The following is a 21,846-nucleotide window of genomic DNA, read 5'->3' on the forward strand; positions in this document are numbered from 1 at the left end:
ATCCAACAAAGCACCGACGTGGTGCATTTGTGAAATGTACATATTTAATGCGTGTGCTAGTTGTTTTTGTATTTGATTTTCTGCCACATTTACTCGCTTGGCCAGGTGGGGGCGTAATGCAAGGCAGGCCCATTGGGTGTCATCATAATCATAATATATATTAACCTGAGAAATTTCAGACCATTCATTTTAAGCAAAGAACATTTCTGATACACTTTTTGGTTGGCCAGATGGTGGCGCTATGTTAGGCATGAAAATTACACATGAGAATGTCATCACAGTAATGATATCTAAAATGTTTGTAAACTTTCAGATCAATCACTTAAGGCATTGTCCATTTCTGGCACATTTACTGCTTGACCAGGTGGTGGTGCTATGCCAGGCAGGCCCATTGGGTGTCTGGATATCATCAAAATCATAGTATCTATTAACCTGAGAAGTTTCAGACCATTTATTCAAAGCATAGAGCATTTCTGGCACATTTCCTGCTTGGCCAAAAGGTGGCGCTATGTTAGGCCTGTGAATTACGCATGTGAATATCATCACAATAATGATATCCAATATTTTATAAAGTTTCAGATCAATCACTTAAGGCATTGTCCATTTCTGGCACATTTCCTGCTTGGCCAGGTGGTGGCGCTATGCCAGGCAGGCCCATTGGGTGTCTGGATATCATCATAATCATGATATCTATTAACCTGAGAAGTTTCAGACCATTCATTCAATGCACTGTGATTTATGACACATTTCCTGTTTATGTGGTGAGATATTAAAATCATATCAAATATATTACAACAATACAACAAAAATCCATTCACAATTTAACATCAGCGACATCTTGGCATAATATTTGCCAAATTTCAAATGAATCTGACAAACCATCTAGGAGGAGTATGTTCAAATTGATCATGTGACATCAGTATAATTGTCATTCTTTCTGTTGCCAGTTGGTGGCGCTATGCCAAACATGCATTATGGGCATTTGAATATTATCATTAACATGGTCTTCAATGACCTGTGAAATTTAAAACATTTCAAGCCATGCATGGTGAATTATGACACATTTATTGTTTATGTGGAAGGGTATTAAAATTAATAATTTCGCCATTTCGTCAAATTACAACATATCAAAAAAAGGCTTCACAATTTACAATCAGGAACATCTCGGCATCATGTATACCAACCTTGACATGAATCGGATCAACCGTCTAGGAGGAGTACGTTAAAATTGATCATGTCCACAACGCACAAAATCTCAATTACCTCACTTCCTGTGGGCGTGGCTAATGGCATGTTAATACAAAAGTTGTTTGTTTTTGGGAGTTACATACACCCACCAAATTTGGTGTGTGTATCTAAAACTATATGCCAACCACAAGTCACTGTGACGTAAGGGGGCGCTATGGAGTTCCTGGGCAACGCCCGGTGCCAAGCTTTTATCCCTGTCTATTCACTATACCACTTGATGTGTGTGCTAAATTTCATGCGTTTTCGATTATGTTAACCACCTCAAAATATTTGCCAACCGCGGGATAAGTCACCTAAGGAGGCGCTAGCGAGTCCCTGGGCCACGCCCGGGGTCAAGCTCTTGTACCTAACTGCGATGCATGACACCTGACGTGTGTGCCAAATTTCAAGAGGTTTCGACCATGTTAACCACCTCGAAAACAGGAAAGCAAAAAAGTGGAATAACAATAATAATAATAATAATAATAATAATAATAATAATAATAATAATAATAATCCTTACAAAAACAATAGGGCCTTGCGCCCTTCGGTGCTCGGGCCCTAATAATAATAATAATAATAATAATAATAATCCTTACAAAAACAATAGGGCCTTGCGCCCTTCGGTGCTCGGGCCCTAATAATAATCCTTACAAAAACAATAGGGCCTTGCGCCCTTCGGTGCTCGGGCCCTAAATATAGCCGCAAGCGGCAATGGCGGGCCCGAGCACCTGCGGGCCGCAACCCGTTACTAGTCGGAATCCAACAAAGCACCGACATGGTGCATTTGTGAAATGTAAATATTTGATGCGTGTGCTACTTGTTTTTGTATTTTATTTTCTGCCACAAGTACTTGCTTGGCCAGGTGGTGGCGCTATGACAGGCAGGCCCATTGGGTGTCATCATAATATATATTAACCTGAGAAATTTCAGACCATTCATTTTAAGCAAAGAACATTTCTGATACACTTGTTGGTTGGCCAGATGGTGGCGCTATGTTAGGCATTGAAATTACCCATGTGAATATCATCACAATAATGATATCCAAAATGTTTGTAAACTTTCAGACCAATCACTTACGGCATTGTCCATTTCTGGCAGATTTCCTGCTTGACCAGGTGGTGGCGCTATGCCAGGCAGGCCCATTGGGTGTCTGGATATCATCATAATCATAATATCTATTAACCTGAGAAGTTTCAGACCATTTATTCAAAGCATAGAGCATTTCTGGCACATTTCCTGCTTGGCCAGATGGTGGCGCTATGCTAGGCCTGTGAATTACGCATGTGAATATTCTCACAGTAATGATATCCAATATTTAATAAAGTTTCAGATCAATCACTTAAGGCATTTTCCATTTCTGGCACATTTCCTGCTTGGCCAGGTGGTGGCGCTATGCCAGGCAGGCCCATTGGGTGTCTGGATATCATCATAATCATGATATCTATTAACCTGAGAAGTTTCAGACCATTCATTCAATGCACTGTGATTTATGACACATTTCCTGTTTATGTGGTGAGATATTAAAATCATATCAAATATATTACAACATTCAAAAATCCATTCACAATTTAACATCAGCAACATCTTGGCATAATGTTTGCCAAATTTCAAATGAATCTGACAAACCGTCTAGGAGGAGTATGTTCAAATTGATCATGTGAAATCAGCATAATTGCCATTCTTTCTGTTGCCAGTTGGTGGCGCTATGCCAAACATGCATTATGGGCATGTGAATATTATCATTAACATGGTCTTTAATGACCTGTGAAATTTAAAACATTTCAAGCCATGCATGGTGAATTATGACACATTTATTGTTTGTGTGGAACGGTATTAAAATTAACAATTTCGCCATTTTGTCAAATTACAACATATCAAAAAAAGGCTTCACAATTTAGAATCAGGAACATCTCGGCGTCATGTATACCAACTTTGACATGAATCGGATCAACCGTCTAGGAGGAGTACGTTAAAATGAATCATGTCCACAACGCACAAAATCTCAATTACCTCACTTCCTGTGGGCGTGGCTAATGGCATGTTAATACAAAAGTTGTTTGTTTTTGGGAGTTACATACACCCACCAAATTTGGTGTGTGTATCTAAAACTATATGCCAACCACAAGTCACTGTGACGTAAGGGGGCGCTATGGAGTTCCTGGGCAACGCCCGGTGCCAAGCTTTTATCCCTGTCTATTCACTGTACCACTTGATGTGTGTGCTAAATTTCATGTGTTTTCGACCATGTTAACCACCTCAAAATATATGCCAACCACGGAATCAGTCACCTAAGGGGGCGCTAGCGAGTCCCTGGGCCACACCCTGGGTCAAGCTCTTGTACCTAACTGCGATGCGTGACACCTGACGTGTGTGCCAGATTTCAAGAGATTTCGACCATGTTAACCACCTCAAAAACAGGAAAGCAAAAAAGTGGAATAACAATAATAATAATAATAATAATAATAAATATAGCCGCAAGCGGCGATGGCGGGCCCGAGCACCTGCGGGCCGCAACCCGTGACATGTCGGAATCCAACAAAGCACCGACGTGGTGCGTTTGTGAAATGTACATATTTGATGCGTGTGCTATTTGTTTTTGTATTTTATTTTCTGCCACATTTACTCGCTTGGCCAGGTGGGGGCGTAATGCAAGGCAGGCCCATTGGGTGTCATCATAATCATAATATATATTAACCTGAGAAATTTCAGACCATTCATTTTAAGCAAAGAACATTTCTGATACACTTTTTGGTTGGCCAGATGGTGGCGCTATGTTAGGCATGAAAATTACACATGTGAATATCATCACAATAATGATATCCAAAATGTTTGTAAACTTTCAGATCAATCACTTAAGGCATTATCCATTTCTGGCACATTTACTGCTTGACCAGGTGGTGGCGCTATGCCAGGCAGGCCCATTGGGTGTCTGGATATCATCATAATCATAATATATATTAACCTGAAAAGTTTCAGACCATTTATTCAAAGCATAGAGCATTTCTGGCACATTTCCTGCTTGGCCAGAAGGTGGCGCTATGCTAGGCCTGTGAATTATGCATGTGAATATCATCACAATAATGATATCCAATATTTTATAAAGTTTCAGATCAATCACTTAAGGCATTGTCCATTTCTGGCACATTTCCTGCTTGGCCAGGTGGTGGCGCTATGCCAGGCAGGCCCATTGGGTGTCTGGATATCATCATAATCATGATATCTATTAACCTGAGAAGTTTCAGTCCATTCATTCAATGCACTGTGATTTATGACACATTTCCTGTTTATGTGGTGAGATATTAAAATCATATCAAATATATTACAACATTCAAAAATCCATTCACAATTTAACATCAGCGACATCTTGGCATAATGTTTGCCAAATTTCAAATGAATCTGACAAACCGTCTAGGAGGAGTATGTTCAAATTGATCATGTGACATCAGTATAATTGTCATTCTTTCTGTTGCCAGTTGGTGGCGCTATGCCAAACATGCATTATGGGCATGTGAATGTTATCATTAACATGGTCTTCAATGACCTGTAAAATTTAAAACATTTCAAGCCATGCATGGTGAATTATGACACATTTATTTTTTATGTGGAAGGGTATTAAAATTAATAATTTCGCCATTTCGTCAAATTACAACATATCAAAAAAAGGCTTCACAATTTATAATCAGGAACATCTCGGCGTCATGTATACCAACTTTGACATGAATCGGATCAACCGTCTAGGAGGAGTACGTTAAAATTGATCATATCCACAATGCACAAAATCTCAATTACCTCACTTCCTGTGGGCGTGGCTAATGGCATGTTAATACAAAAGTTGTTTGTTTTTGGGAGTTACATACACCCACCAAATTTGGTGTGTGTATCTAAATTTATATGCCAACCACAAGTCACTGTGACGTAAGGGGGCGCTATGGAGTTCCTGGGCAACGCCCGGTGCCAAGCTTTTATCCCTATCTATTCACTGTACCACTTGATGTGTGTGCTAAATTTCATGCGTTTTCGACCATGTTAACCACCTCAAAATATATGCCAACCACGGGATCAGTCACCTAAGGGGGCGCTAGCGAGTCTCTGGGCCACACCCGAGGTCAAGCTCTTGTACCTAACTGCGTTGCGTGACACCTGACGTGTGTGCCAAATTTCAAGAATTTTCGACCATGTTAACCACCTCAAAAACAGGAAAGCAAAAAAGTGGAATAACAATAATAATAATAATAATAATAATAATAATAATAATAATAATCCTTACAAAAACAATAGGGCCTTGCGCCCTTCGGTGCTCGGGCCCTAAATATAGCCGCAAGCGGCAATGGCGGGCCCGAGCACCTGCGGGCCGCAACCCGTGACATGTCGGAATCCAACAAAGCACCGACGTGGTGCGTTTGTGAAATGTACATATTTGATGCGTGTGCTATTTGTTTTTGTATTGTATTTTCTGCCACATGTACTTGCTTGGCCAGGTGGGGGCGCAATGCAAGGCAGGCCCATTGGGTGTCATCATAATCATAATATATATTAACCTGAGAAATTTCAGACCATTCATTTTAAGCAAAGAACATTTCTGATACACTTTTTGGTTGGCCAGATGGTGGCGCTATGTTAGGCATGGAAATTACACATGTGAATATCATCACAATAATGATATCCAAATTTTTTGTAAACGTTCAGATCAATCACTTAAGGCATTGTCCATTTCCTGGCACATTTCCTGCTTGACCAGGTGGTGGCGCTATACCAGGCAGGCCCATTGGGTGTCTCGATATCATCATAATTATAATATTTACTAACATGAGAAGTTTCAGACCATTTATTCAAAGCATAGAGCATTTCTGGCACATTTCCTGCTTGGCCAGATGGTGGCGCTATGCTAGGCCTGTGAATTACGAATGTGAATTTCATCAAAATAATGATTTCTGATATTTTATAAAGTTTCAGATCAATCACTTAAGGCATTGTCCATTTCTGGCACATTTCCTGCTTGGCCAGGTGGTGGCGCTATGCCAGGCAGGCCCATTGGGTGTCTGGATATCATCATAGTCATGATATCTATTAACCTGAGAAGTTTCAGACCATTCATTCAATGCACTGTGATTTGTGACACATATCCTGTTTATGTGGTGAGATATTAAAATCATATCAAATATATTACAACATTCAAAAATCCCTTCACAATTTAACATCAGCGACATCTTGGCATAATGTTTGCCAAATTTCAAATGAATCTGACAAACCGTCTAGGAGGAGTATGTTCAAATTGATAATGTGAAATCAGTATAATTGTCATTCTTTCTGTTGCCAGGTGGTGGCGCTATGCCAAACATGCATTATGGGCATGTGAATATTATCATTAACATGGTCTTTAATGACCTGTGAAATTTAAAACATTTCAAGCCATGCATGGTGAATTATGACACATTTATTGTTCATGTGGAAGGGTATTAAAATTAATAATTTAGCCATTTTGTCAAATTACAACATATCAAAAAAAGGCTTCACAATTTATAATCAGGAACATCTCGGCCTCATGTATACCAACTTTGACATGAATCGGATCGATCATGTCCACAACGCACAAAATCTCAATTACCTCACTTCCTGTGGGCGTGGCTAATGGCATGTTAATACAAAAGTTGTTTGTTTTTGGGAGTTACATACACCCACCAAATTTGGTGTGTGTATCTAAAACTATATGCCAACCACAAGTCACAGTGACATAAGGGGGCGCTATGGAGTTCCTGGGCAACGCCCGGTGCCAAGCTTTTATCCCTGTCTATTCACTGTATCACTTGATGTGTGTGCCAAATTTGATGCGTTTTCACCCATGGGAAGCACCTCTTTTGGCATCATGATTCATCACATATTTCATCACATATTAGTCTGCACAAAATCCCAAATACCTCACTTCCTGTTGGGCGTGGCTAATGCATTGTACATACGAAAGTCGTTCATCTTGGGGAGATACAGACACCTACCAAATTTGGTGTGTGTAGCTGAAAGTATATGCCCACCACGGGATCAGTCATGTAAGGGGGCGTAAGGGGGCGCTAGCGAGTCTCTGGGCCATACCCAGGGCCAAGCTTTTTTACCTAGCTGCTTTGTGTGACACCTGATGTGTGTGTCAAATTTCAAGACTTTTCAACCATGTTAACCACCTCAAAATATATGTCAACCACGGGATCAGTCACCTAAGGGGGCGCTAGCGAGTCCCTGGGCCACGCCCGGGGTCAAGCTCTTGTACCTAACTGCGTTGCGTGACACCTGAGGTGTGTGCCAAATTTCAAGAATTTTCGACCATGTTAACTACCTCAAAAACAGGAAATCAAAAAAGTAGAATAACAATAATAATAATAATAATCCTTACAAAAACAATAGGGCCTTGCGCCCTTCGGTGCTCGGGCCCTAATAATAATCCTTACAAAAACAATAGGGCCTTGCGCCCTTCGGTGCTCGGGCCCTAAATATAGCCGCAAGCGGCAATGGCGGGCCCGAGCACCTGCGGGCCGCAACCCGTGACATGTCAGAATCCAACAAAGCACCGACGTGGTGAGTTTCTGAAATGTACATATTTGATGCGTGTGCTATTTATTTTTGCATTTTATTGTCTGCCACATTTACTCGCTTGGCCAGGTGGGGGCTTAATGCAAGGCAGGCCCATTGGGTGTCATCATATTCATAATATATATTAACCTGAGAAATTTCAGGCCATTCATTTTAAGCAAAGAACATTTCTGATACACTTTTTGGTTGGCCAGATGGTGGCGCTATGTTAGTCATGAAAATTACACATGTGAATATCATCACAATAATGATATCCAAAATGTTTGTAAACTTTCAGATCAATCACTTAAGGCATTGTCCATTTCTGGCACATTTCCTGCTTGACCAGGTGGTGGCGCTATGCCAGGCAGGCCCATTGGGTGTCTGGATATCATCATAATCATAATATCTATTAACCTGAGAAGTGTCAGACCATTTATTCAATGCATAGAGCATTTCTGGCACATTTCCTGCTTGGCCAGATGGTGGCACTATGCTAGGCCTGTGAATTACGCATGTGAATATCATCACAATAATGATATCCAATATTTTATAAAGTTTCAGATCAATCACTTAAGGCATTTTCCATTTCTGGCACATTTCCTGCTTGGCCAGGTGGTGGCGCTATGCCAGGCAGGCCCATTGGGTGTCTGGATATCATCCTAATCATGATATCTATTAACCTGAGAAGTTTCAGACCATTCATTCAATGCACTGTGATTTATGACACATTTCCTGTTTATGTGGTGAGATATTAAAATCATATCAAATATATTACAACATTCCAAAATCCATTCACAATTTAACATCAGCGACATCTTGGCATAATGTTTGCCAAATTTCAAATGAATCTGGCAAACCGTCTAGGAGGAGTATGTTCAAATTGATCATGTGACATCAGTATAATTGTCATTCTTTCTGTTGCCAGTTGGTGGCGCTATGCCAAACATGCATTATGGGCATGTGAATATGATCATTAACATGGTCTTCAATGACCTGTGAAATTTAAAACATTTCAATCCATGCATGGTGAATTATGACACATTTATTGTTTATGTGGAAGGGTATTAAAATTAATAATTTCGCCATTTCGTCAAATTACAGCATATCGAAAAAAAACTTCACAATTTATAATCAGGAACATCTCGGCATCATGTATACCAACTTTGACATGAATCAGATCAACCGTCTAGGAGGAGTACGTTAAAATTGATCATGCCCACAACGCACAAAATCTCAATTACCTCACTTCCTGTGGGCGTGGCTAATGGCATGTTAATACAAAAGTTGATTGTTTTTGGGAGTTACACACACCCACCAAATTTGGTGCGTGTATCTAAAACTATATGCCAACCACAAGTCACTGTGACGTAAGGGGGCGCTATGGAGTTCCTGGGCAACGCCCGGTACCAAGCTTTTATCCCTGTCTATTCACTGTACCACTTGATGTGTGTGCTAAATTTCATGCGTTTTCGACTATGTTAACCACCTCAAAATATTTGCCAACCACGGGATCAGTCACCTAAGGGGGCGCTAGCGAGTCCCTGGGCCACGCCCGGGGTCAAGCTCTTGTACCTAACTGCGATGCATGACACCTGACGTGTGCCAAATTTCAAGAGGTTTCGACCATGTTAACCACCTCAAAAACAGGAAAGCAAAAAAGTGGAATAACAATAATAATAATAATAATAATAATAATAATCCTTACAAAAACAATAGGGCCTTGCGCCCTTCGGTGCTCGGGCCCTAATAATAATAATAAATATAGCCGCAAGCGGCAATGGCGGGCCCGAGCACCTGCGGGCCGCAACCCGTGTCATGTCGGAATCCAACAAAGCACCGACGTGGTGCGTTTGTGAAATGTACATATTTGATGCGTGTGCTATTTGTTTTTGTATTTGTTTTTGTATTTTATTTTCTGCCACATTTACTCGCTTGGCCAGGTGGGGGCGTAATGCAAGGCAGGCCCATTGCGTGTCATCATAATCATAATATATATTAACCTGAGAAATTTCAGACCATTCATTTTAAGCAAAGAACATTTCTGATACACTTTTTGGTTGGCCAGATGGTGGCGCTATGTTAGGCATGAAAATTACACATGTGAATATCATCACAATAATGATATCCTAAATGTTTGTAAACTTTCAGATCAATAACTTAAGGCATTGTCCATTTCTGGCACATTTACTGCTTGACCAGGTGGTGGCGCTATGCCAGGCAGGCCCATTGGGTGTCTGGATATCATCATAATCATAATATATATTAACATGAGAAGTTTCAGACCATTTATTCAAGGCATACATTTCTGGCACATTTCCTGCTTGGCCAGATGGTGGCGCTATGCTAGGCCTGTGAATTACGAATGTGAATATCATCACAATAATGATATCTGATATTTTATAAAGTTTCAGATCAATCACTTAAGGCATTGTCCATTTCTGGCACATTTCCTGCTTGGCCAGGTGGTGGCGCTATGCCAGGCAGGCCCATTGGGTGTCTGGATATCATCATAATCATTATATCTATTAACCTGAGAAGTTTCAGACCATTCATTCAATGCACTGTGATTTATGACACATTTTACTCTTTATGTGGTGAGATATTAAAATCATATCAAATATATAACATATCAAAAATCCCTTCACAATTTAACATCAGCAACATCTTGGCATCATATTTGCCAAATTTCACATGAATCTGACAAACCGTCTAGGAGGAGTATGTTAAAATTCATCATGTGACATCAGTGTAATTGCCATTCTTTCTGTTGCCAGGTGGTGGCGCTATGCCAAACATGCATTATGGGCATGTGAATATTATCATTAACATGGCCTTTAATGACCTGTGAAATTTAAAACATTTCAAGCCATGCATGGTGAATTATGACACATTTATTGTTCATGTGGAAGGGTAGTAAAATTAATAATTTTGCCATTTCGTCAAATTACAACATATCAAAAAAAGGCTTCACAATTTATAATCAGGAACATCTCAGCGTCATGTATACCAACTTTGACATGAATCGGAGCAATCGTCTAGGAGGAGTACGTTAAAATTGATCATGTCCACAATGCACAAAATCCCAATTACCTCACTTCCTGTGGGCGTGGCTAATGGCATGTTAATACAAAAGTTGATTGTTTTTGGGAGTTACACACACCCACCAAATTTGGTGTGTGAATCTAAAACTATATGCCAACCACAAGTCACAGTGACATAAGGGGGCGCTATGGAGTTCCTGGGCCAAGCCCAGTGCCAAGGCTTTTCCCCTGTGTATTCATGGTACCTCTTGACGTGTGTGCCAAATTTCATGCGTTTTCACCGATGGGAAGAACGTCTTCTGGCATCACAATTCATCACATTTTAGTCCGCACAAAATCCCAAATACCTCACTTCCTGTTGGGCGTGGCTAATGCATTGTACATACGAAAGTTGTTCATCTTGGGGAGATACACACACCTACCGAATTTAATGCCGCTAGCTGAAAGTATGTGCCAACCACTGCCTCAATCACCTAAGGGGGCGCTACTGAGTCCCTGGGCCACGCCCAGGGCCAAGCTCTTGTACCTAACTGCTTTGCGTGACACCTGATATGTGTGCCAAATTTCAAGAGTTTTCGACCATGTTAACCACCTCAAAAAAGGAAAACGCTCTGAGACAAAGTTAATATAATAATAAATATAGCCGCAAGCGGCAATGGCGGGCCCGAGCACCTCCGGTCAGCAACCCGTGACATTTCGGAATCCAACAAAGCACCGACGCGGTGCGTGTGTGAAATGTACATATTTGATGCGTGTGCTATTTGTTTTTGTATTTAATTTTCTGGGACATATACTTGCTTGGCCAGGTGGGGGCGCAACGCAAGGCAGGCCCATTGGGTGTCATCATAATCATAATATATATTAACCTGAGAAATGTCAGACTATTCATTTTAAGCAAAGAACATTTCTGATGCACTTTTTGGTTGGCCAGATGGTGGCGCTATGTTAGGCATGAAAATTACATTTGCTTAACTGTGATTATCATCACAATAAAGATATTCAAAATATTTGTAAATTTTAAGATCGATCACTTAAGGCATTGTCCATTTCTGGCACATTTCCTGCTTGACCTGGTGGTGGCGCTATGCCAGGCAGGCCCATAGGGTCTCTGGATATAATCATAATATCTATTAACCTGAGAAGTTTCAGACCATTCATTCAAAGCATAAAGCATTTATGGCATATTTCCTGTTTGGCCAGATGGTGGCGCAATGCTAGGCATGTGAATTATATGTGTGAATATCATCACAATAATGATATCCAATATTTTATAAAGTTTCAGATCAAATACTTAAGGCATTGTCCATTTCTGGCACATTTCCTACTTGGCCAGGTGGTGGCGCTATGCCAAGCAGGCCCATTGGGTGTCAGAATATCATCATAATCATAATATCTATTAACCTGAGAAGTTTCAGACCATTCATTCAATGCACTGTGACTTTATGACACATTTCCTGTTTATAGGGTGAGATATTAAAATCATGACATATTGCAACATATCAAAAATCCGTTCGCAATTTAACATCAGCAACATCTTGGCATCATATTTGCCAAATTTCATATGAATCTGACAAATTGTCTAGCAGGAGTATGTTAAAATTGACCATGTGACATCAGTGTAATTGCCATTCTTTCTGTTGCCAGGTGGTGGCGCTATGCAAAATATGCATTATGGGCATGTGAATATCATCACTCCCATGGTATTCAAAGACCTGTGAAATGTAAAACATTTCAAGCCATGCATGGTGAAATATGACACATTTATTGTTTATGTGGAAGGGTATTAAAATTAATAATTTCGCCATTGCGTCAAATTACAACATATCAAAAAAAAGCTTCACAATTTATAATCAGGAACATCTCAGCGTCATGTATACCAACTTTGACATGAATCGGATCAACCGTCTAGGAGGAGTACGTTAAAATTGATCGATCATGTCCACAACGCACAAAATCTCAATTACCTCACTTCCTGTGGGCGTGGCTAATGGCATGTTAATACAAAAGTTGATTGTTTTTGGGAGTTACATACACCCACCAAATTTGGTGTGTGTATCTAAAACTATATGCCAACCACAAGTCACAGTGACATAAGGGGGCGCTATGGAGTTGCTGGGCAACGCCCAGTGCCAAGCTTTTATCCCTGTCTATTCACTGTATCACTAGATGTGTGTGCCAAATTTCAAGACTTTTCGATTATGTTAACCACCTCAAAATATTTGCCAACCACGGGATCGATCAGTCAAATAAGGGGGCGCTAGCGAGTCCCTGGGCCACGCCCGGGGTCAAGCTCTTGTACCTAACTGCGATGTGTGACACCTGACGTGTGTGCCAAATATCAAGAGTTTTCGACCATGTTAACCACCTCAAAAACAGGAAAGCAAAAAAGTAGAATAACAATAATAATAATAAATATAGCCGCAAGCGGCAATGGCGGGCCCGAGCACCTGCGGGCCGCAACCCGTGACATGTCGGAATCCAACAAAGCACCGACGTGGTGCGTTTGTGAAATGTACATATTTGATGCGTGTGATACTTGTTTTTGTATTTTATTTTCTGCCACATGTACTTGCTTGGCCAGGTGGGGGCGCAATGCAAGGCAGGCCCATTGGGTGTCATCATAATCATAATATATATTAACCTGAGAAATTTCAGACCATTCATTTTAAGCAAAGAACATTTCTGATACACTTTTTGGTTGACCAGATGGTGGCGCTATGTTAGGCATGAAAATTACACATGTGAATATCATCACAATAATGATATCCAAAATGTTTGTAAACGTTCAGATCAATCACTTAAGTCATTGTCCATTTTCTGGCACATTTCCTGCTTGACCAGGTGGTGGCGCTATGCCAGATAGGCCCATTGGGTGTCTGGATATCATCATAATCATAATATCTATTAACCTGAGAAGTTTCAGACCATTTATTCAAAGCATAGAGCATTTCTGGCACATTTCCTGCTTGGCCAGATGGTGGCGCTATGCTAGGCCTGTGAATTACGCATGTGAATATCATCACAATAATGATATCCAATATTGTATAAAGTTTCAGATCAATCACTTAAGGCATTTTCCATTTCTGGCACATTTCCTGCTTGGCCAGGTGGTGGCGCTATGCCAGGCAGGCCCATTGGGTGTCTGGATATCATCATAATCATAATATCTATTAACCTGAGAAGTTTCAGACCATTCATTCAATGCACTGTGATTTATGACACATTTACTGTTTATGTGGTGAGATATTAAAATCATATCAAATATATTACAACATTCAAAAATCCATTCACAATTTAACATCAGCGACATCTTGGCATAATGTTTGCCAAATTTCAAATGAATCTAGCAAACCGTCTAGGAGGAGTATGTTCAAATTGATCATGTGACATCAGTATAATTGTCATTCTTTCTGTTGCCAGTTGGTGGCGCTATGCCAAACATGCATTATGGGCATGTGAATATTATCATTAACATGGTCTTCAATGACCTGTGAAATTTAAAAAATGTCAAGCCATGCATGGTGAATTATGACACATTTATTGTTTATGTGGAAGGGTATTAAAATTAAGAATTTTGTCATTTCGTCAAATTACAACATATCGAAAAAAACCTTCACAATTTATAATCAGGAACATCTCGGCATCATGTATACCAACTTTGACATGAATCGGATCAACCGTCTAGGAGGAGTACGTTAAAATTGATCATGTCCACAACGCACAAAATCTCAATTACCTCACTTCCTGTGGGTGTGGCTAATGGCATGTTAATACAAAAGTTGTTTGTTTTTGGGAGTTACATACACCCACCAAATTTGGTGTGTGTATCTAAAACTATATGCCAACCACAAGTCACTGTGACGTAAGGGGGCGCTATGGAGTTCCTGGGCAACGCCCGGTGCCAAGCTTTTATCCCTGTCTATTCACTGTACCACTTGATGTGTGTGCTAAATTTCATGCGTTTTCGATTATGTTAACCACCTCAAAATATTTGCCAACCACGGGATCAGTCACCTAAGGGGGCGCTAGCGAGTCCCTGGGCCACGCCCGGGGTCAAGCTCTTGTACCTAACTGCGATGCATGACACCTGACGTGTGTGCCAAATTTCAAGAGGTTTCGACCATGTTAACCACCTCTAAAACAGGAAAGCAAAAAAGTGGAATAACAATAATAATAATAATAATAATAATAATAATAATAATCCTTACAAAAACAATAGGGCCTTGCGCCCTTCGGTGCTCGGGCCCTAATAATAATAATAATAATAATAATAATAATAATCCTTACAAAAACAATAGGGCCTTGCGCCCTTCGGTGCTCGGGCCCTAATAATAATAATCCTTACAAAAACAATAGGGCCTTGCGCCCTTCGGTGCTCGGGCCCTAAATATAGCCGCAAGCGGCAATGGCGGGCCCGAGCACCTGCGGGCCGCAAGCCGTGACATGTCGGAATCCAACAAAGCACCGACGTGGTGCGTTTGTGAAATGTACATATTTGATGTGTGCTATTTGTTTTTGTATTTTATTTTCTGCCACATTTACTCGCTTGGCCAGGTGGGGGCGTAATGCAAGGCAGGCCCATTGGGTGTCATCATAATCATAATATATATTAACCTGAGAAATTTCAGACCATTCATTTTAAGCAAAGAACATTTCTGATACACTTTTTGGTTGGCCAGATTGTGGCGCTATGTTAGGCATTGAAATTACACATGTGAATATCATCACAATAATGATATCCAAAATGTGTGTAAACTTTCAGATCAATCACTTAAGGCATTGTCCATTTCTGGCACATTTCCTGCTTGACCAGGTGGTGGCGTTAGCCAGGCAGGCCCATTGGGTGTCTGGATATCATCATAATCATAATATCTATTAGCCTGAGAAGTTTCAGACCATTTATTCAAAGCATAGAGCATTTCTGGCACATTTCCTGCTTGGCCAGATGGTGGCGCTAATCTAGGCCTGTGAATTACGCATGTGAATATCATCACAATAATGATATCCAATATTTTATAAAGTTTCAGATCAATCACTTAAGGCATTTTCCATTTCTGGCACATTTCCTGCTTGGCCAGGTGGTGGCGCTATGACAGGCAGGCCCATTGGGTGTCTGGATATCATCATAATCATGATATCTATTAACCTGAGAAGTTTCAGACCATTCATTCAATGCACTGTGATTTATGACACATTTCCTGTTTATGTGGTGAGATATTAAAATCATATCAAATATATTACAACATTCAAAAATACCTTCACAATTTAACATCAGCGACATCTTGGCATAATGTTTGCCAAATTTCAAATGAATCTGACAAACCGTCTAGGAGGAGTATGTTCAAATTGATCATATGACATCAGTATAATTGTCATTCTTTCTGTTGCCAGTTGGTGGCGCTATGCCAAACATGCATTATGGGCATGTGAATATTATCATTAACATGGTCTTCCATGACCTGTGAAATTTAAAACATTTCAAGCCATGCATGGTGAATTATGACACATTTATTGTTTATGTGGAAGGGTATTAAAATTAATAATTTCGCCATTTCGTCAAATTACAACATATCAAAAAAACGCTTCACAATTTATCATCAGGAACATCTCGGCGTCATGTATACCAACTTTGACATGAATCGGAGCAACCGTCTAGGAGGAGTACGTTAAAATTGATCATGTCCACAACGCACAAAATTTCAATTACCTCACTTCCTGTGGGCGTGGCTAATAGCATGTTAATACAAAAGTTGTTTGTTTTTGGGAGTTACATACACCCACCAAATTTGGTGTGTGTATCTAAAACTATATGCCAACCACAAGTCACAGTGACATAAGGGGGCGCTATGGAGTTGCTGGGCAACGCCCAGTGCCAAGCTTTTATCGCTGTGTATTCATGGTACCTCTTGACGTGTGTGCCAAATTTCATGCGTTTTCACCGATGGGAAGAACGTCTTCTGGCATCACAATTCATCACATTTTAGTCCGCACAAAATCCCAAATACCTCACTTCCTGTTGGGCGTGGCTAATGCATTGTACATACGAAAGTTGTTCATCTTGGGGAGATACACACACCTACCGAATTTGATGCGTCTAGCTGAAAGTATGTGCCAACCACTGCCTCAATCACCTAAGGGGGCGCTACTGAGTCCCTGGGCCACGCCCAGGGCCAAGCTCTTGTACCTAACTGCTTTGCGTGACACCTGATATGTGTGCCAAATTTCAAGAGTTTTCGACCATGTTAACCACCTCAAAAAAGGAAAAAGCTCTGAGACAAAGTTAATATAATAATAATAATAATAATCCTTACAAAAACAATAGGGCCTTGCGCCCTTCGGTGCTCGGGCCCTAATAATAATCCTTACAAAAACAATAGGGCCTTGCGCCCTTTGGTGCTCGGGCCCTAATAATAATAATAATAATCCTTACAAAAACAATAGGGCCTTGCGCCCTTCGGTGCTCGGGCCCTAATAATAATAATAATAATCCTTACAAAAACAATAGGGCCTTGCGCCCTTCGGTGCTCGGGCCCTAATTAGTTACTAGAGAAAGTAACTTTTGAGTTACTTTTAAGTCTGCTTTTAAAATGTCAATATGAACAGTACTGAACAGTCACACACACAATAAACCTAATTTTTGGACCTGTTGTAGTTTCAACGGGCCTTCAAATCAATAGCCGCCCAAAACATTCTACAATGCATGAAGGCCTCCTTGACCTTGTTTTGCGCCACCCTCACCATCTAGGTGGTTTGATAGATATGTACAGTACACTGCCTACTGCTTGCCTACTACTTGCCTTCTGCAATATAGTAATAAGTTATTATTATCATTATTATTGCAATCCTTCTGTAGGCTACATGGAATTCGTTCAATGGGATGTAATGTGAAACAATGTTAAATGGCCTATTTTCAAAGCAGTTATTGTCTGCTCACACACACATAACCTTAGGTTATCCTCATCCTGCTTTGAACACAATTGTATTATATAGCATTTTAAGCACCACCAGTTTGGGAAAAGCCTGCGCTGTACAAGTGACCTACCGAAATAAGTTCTAATGCATCCGAGAGTTTGGGATTGTCGCTCACTATGCAGAAGGTTACTCTTCAGCTGATAAGGTGTTCCAGAGAGAAGTTGCATGTTCCGTCGCAGACAAATGAATCCATAACACCATGGACGTCAATTCCGATGTAAACATAGCCTACTGTGCAAATAACTCAAGTCGCTGTTACGTACGGTAGGCTATTGGAGGTTTATTTATCTGGTAAGTGTAATCTGCATTTTCCTCTCGAGTTAAACGTGTGCTTGCTTGTGCCAAGGCTATATATAGGCTACCGTAGCCTATTGGTGTTGTGGCGTGGCTATGTTGTAAGAATGAGAAATTGATATAACGAGGCTTTTGCGCAATAGGCGAAAAATAGCGGAGATAAACAACAATGCGCTTTTACTGTAGTGGAGCTTACGAGATGGAAACGAAAGGGAAAAGGCTTTTAAGATGCCCATTTAAATTGTAGCGTAATGCACTCTTGTGTTTTTTAGCATAAATCCGAAATAAGGAGGAATGTGAGGACCCCACTAACACAAAACGTTAAGGGAACGTTCGGGAACGTTACTGTATGGTTCCCTAAAGGGTAGTTCGAACCAAACCAAAAACGAACGGTTAGGGAACGTTACCTAAGGGTTCCTTAACGTTCCTAAACGTTAAGGGAACCAACCAACCAAAACGTTCTCCTGTGGTTGCACAGTACCTTCACACAACGTTCCCGTTTGGTTGTTATTGGTTGTTTTTGGTTGTTCTGAGTGCTGTTTTGACATGTTTATTTTAACCAGCTCCGTTTAAGTTGTTGAAGTAGGCCTATACAAGGTTTGCAGTCACTTGATATTCACTAAAAATGATTGGCCTTATGTAATCAAATTAAGATAAGGAGTAAGAGAATATATTTATTTTTAGGCTGATATCAATTTTGCTATAAACAATACGTTTGTGCTTGATTTCAGTTTTGTAACCGTATGAAATATGAAAATGCTTAAAACACGAATCTATCAATAAAACAATTTTCACTTCTACATTTCACATTTCTCAATATAAAAGTCCAGCATAGGTTTATCTTTTGCAAATGTCATGTGCAAGAAACCTACCATAAATTAACTGACCAATATTCATATTTACTTTCTTTTTAGATGAGTCAACACCACACAGGCAACCAGCTCATTGCCCAGAGCTGGATGGGTCTATTATAACGCCTGCCACTTCATCTTGGGACCTAGTTGAAGGTACAGTGTCTTTGAATTTTCCATTTCCAAGTAAATACAATTTCATGACCAGGAACTTGAGAGTAACTAACTTTTTTTTTTTCATATTTCCTACCATGGAACTACTGACATTCATGTTTATTAACCTGGTGCATATCATGTTACTGTTCTGATGTATTTGTCTCTTCCTGCCTTTTATTAGGTCAGCAGATGTCACTGCCTCCACCACCTGCATTTGAGTTTTTCTTTTTAGCGATTGTTTAATGTAACAGCATAGGTTTATCTTTTGCAAATGTCATGTGCAAGAAACCTACCATAAATTAACTGACCAATATTCATATTTACTTTCTTTTTAGATGAGTCAACACCACACAGGCAACCAGCTCATTGCCCAGAGCTGGATGGGTCTATTATAATGCCTGCCACTTCATCTTGGGACCCAGTTGAAGGTACAGTGTCTTTGTATTTACTTGGAAATGGAAAATTCAATTTCATGACAAGGAACTTGAGAGTAACTAACTTTTTTTTTGTTGTAAACAGCACAAGTGACTCATCACACAGAGGGAGGTGGCTTGGCCATGGAGACGGAAATAAGAGGTAAGAAGACTCACTTAATTTGTTCACATATGCAGGTATATAATGTATTTAACAACTAAAACTAACACCATCCATTTTTCCATAGCAATAAGGACAACCATTACCGCATGGCACAGCGAATGGACGCATTTGAGGAGAAGATGGATGAGCTGCTCATGCTCTTAAGGAGCTCCCAGTCACCTCCCTCTGCTCCAGTCGATGACATATTGCTGTCGTCCTGCTCGACAGTCACTGAGCTGCAGGAGAGGAGGAACAAAATGCCCTCCCTCCAGCACTTGTACTCTGGGACCTAAGCGGGCAGAGACCATCACCAAAGACTCCACATATCCTGCACACACACTCTTTAACTTCCTCCCCTCTGGCAGGCGCTACAGATCCCTGCACACAAAAACAACCAGACACAAGAACAACTCTTTTCCCACTGCCGTCACTCTCCTGAACTGCAGATAAGCTTTGACCGTTTACCTGCCCATTACATACTTTATCATTCCAATATGTGTCTTGCACACTACATTTGCACTATTACTTTGCACTCTACATCACACTCCATGTGTACTTATATTGGTATTATGTCTTATTTGTATAGTTGTTTTGTATATTGTGTTGGTATCTGCCACAATGTATATTGTTGTCTCTATTGTACAGTATGTCTGTCTATTTGTTGAATGTATAGAGCACCTACCAAATCAGTCAAATGCCTTATGTTAATATACTTAGCTAACACTAAGTCTAATTTATATATATATTTGTTAGGCCTTTTATATTGTTTTTTTTGTCTTTTGATAATTTTATATTAAAGTTATAAATTCCATCGATTTTGCCTGTTCATTCTTTCCTGCTAATATATAATAATGCATTCCTGCTCATGCTGTTTAAAGTAATAATACAATTGGTATGCAAAGGTTGCAATGTTAGGGCAAGGTTCCCTAAAGGTTGCAATATTTATGGAAGGGAACGTTCCCTAAATGTTACAACGTTTAGGGAACGTTATGGGAACAGTTAGGGAACGTTAGGGGAAGGTTTCTAAAGTTCGCAACGGTTGGGGAACGTTAGGGGAAGGTTCAGGGAGCGTTTTATATAACCAAGAACTAACGTTTCCGGAACGTTCAGCAAACTTTCCATGGGAACCAAAACTTACTCAAAAACTAACCTTCGGGGAACTTTTGGGAACCAAAAACTAACGTTTCCGAAACCAAAAACTATGGTTCCCAGAACGTTTTGGAAACCATAAATTGTTAGCTGGGGAGGCTCCTATTAACTGTAAAGAATGCATCTACAATCTAAACATGAAACACAATCGCTGGAAACACAGCTAATAGTCCGGTGGACAGCCCATAGAGCCCCATTGTGGACCCGGAAATGTTGAGTACACCAAAGTTTTATGATGGAAATATAGGGTATGGGTTCCCAGCATGCAGAAACTGCCGGATGCTAATTTGCAGATGTTGGGCAATTTGTGTAATTGAGCTAATTAGCATAATATTATAAGAGCTGCTTGGCCAAAATGGACAATGTTAGTATGTTTTTAGGGGTTACTGGAGATGCTGAGTCCATATCTGACATTTTCAAGATTCAAAATCACTATTTAAACTTGGTTTGGTCACATTTTACTCTCATTAGACTGATTTTGCTGAGTTTTTTGGTACAATTTAGACAGATTTTTGGAGGATAGGGCTGTAGCGATATACAGTAGGGCTGTAACGATACACCAACCTAACAATTCGATTCGTATCACGATTTGTTGACCCACGGTTTGATACGAACCTCGATTTTTCTTTTTTTGGATGGGGGGGCTAGACATTTCAATTAGAGCCCGACCGATAAAGGATTTTGAAGGCCGATACCGATACAAATATTTGTTGATTTAAAAATCCGATATTCCGATATATATATTTTTTTTCAGAAACGCGCAACAAAACATTAACAGATTTCCCTAACATTAGTTATTTGTAGTTATTTATGAGTATTGACTAAAATAATATGATAATGCATTTCAAAAACAAACTTGTTTATTTTTAAATAATATTGTCACAGTGGAACAGAGGAACATCGAAATATATTAAAGTTCTGATAAATAAAATTTATAAAAATAGAAACTTAAGATATGAAACTTAGTTTTTTGAACAAAAACACAATAACAACAACAAGTTTCATAAATATAACTTTGA

At 40.0% G+C, this 21,846-nt stretch overlaps 1 long non-coding RNA gene across 2 annotated transcripts in view; it reads left to right on the forward strand.

Moving 5' to 3' along the window:
- LOC143110068 (uncharacterized) overlaps nt 1-20,386 on the forward strand; it is a 43,088-nt gene extending 22,702 nt beyond the window's left edge. The window contains exons 2-4 of one of the 2 annotated variants that reach the window (XR_012984043.1): nt 19,010-19,102; nt 19,622-19,678; nt 19,764-20,386. This is a non-coding gene — a long non-coding RNA (uncharacterized LOC143110068). Of the gene's footprint in view, nt 1-19,009; nt 19,103-19,409; nt 19,531-19,621; nt 19,679-19,763 lie in introns of those variants that run through there. The other variant, XR_012984042.1, reaches the window with a different exon arrangement.
- The last annotated feature ends 1,460 nt before the right edge of the window (nt 20,387-21,846 follow it).

Source organism: Alosa pseudoharengus, unplaced genomic scaffold (assembly GCF_046254945.1).
Source record: "Alosa pseudoharengus isolate Yale_2024_CS ecotype anadromous, Long Island Sound unplaced genomic scaffold, YU_APseudo_1.1 YU_APseudo_1.1_scf_7, whole genome shotgun sequence".
Classification (NCBI taxonomy): Eukaryota; Metazoa; Chordata; class Actinopteri; order Clupeiformes; family Clupeidae; genus Alosa; species Alosa pseudoharengus.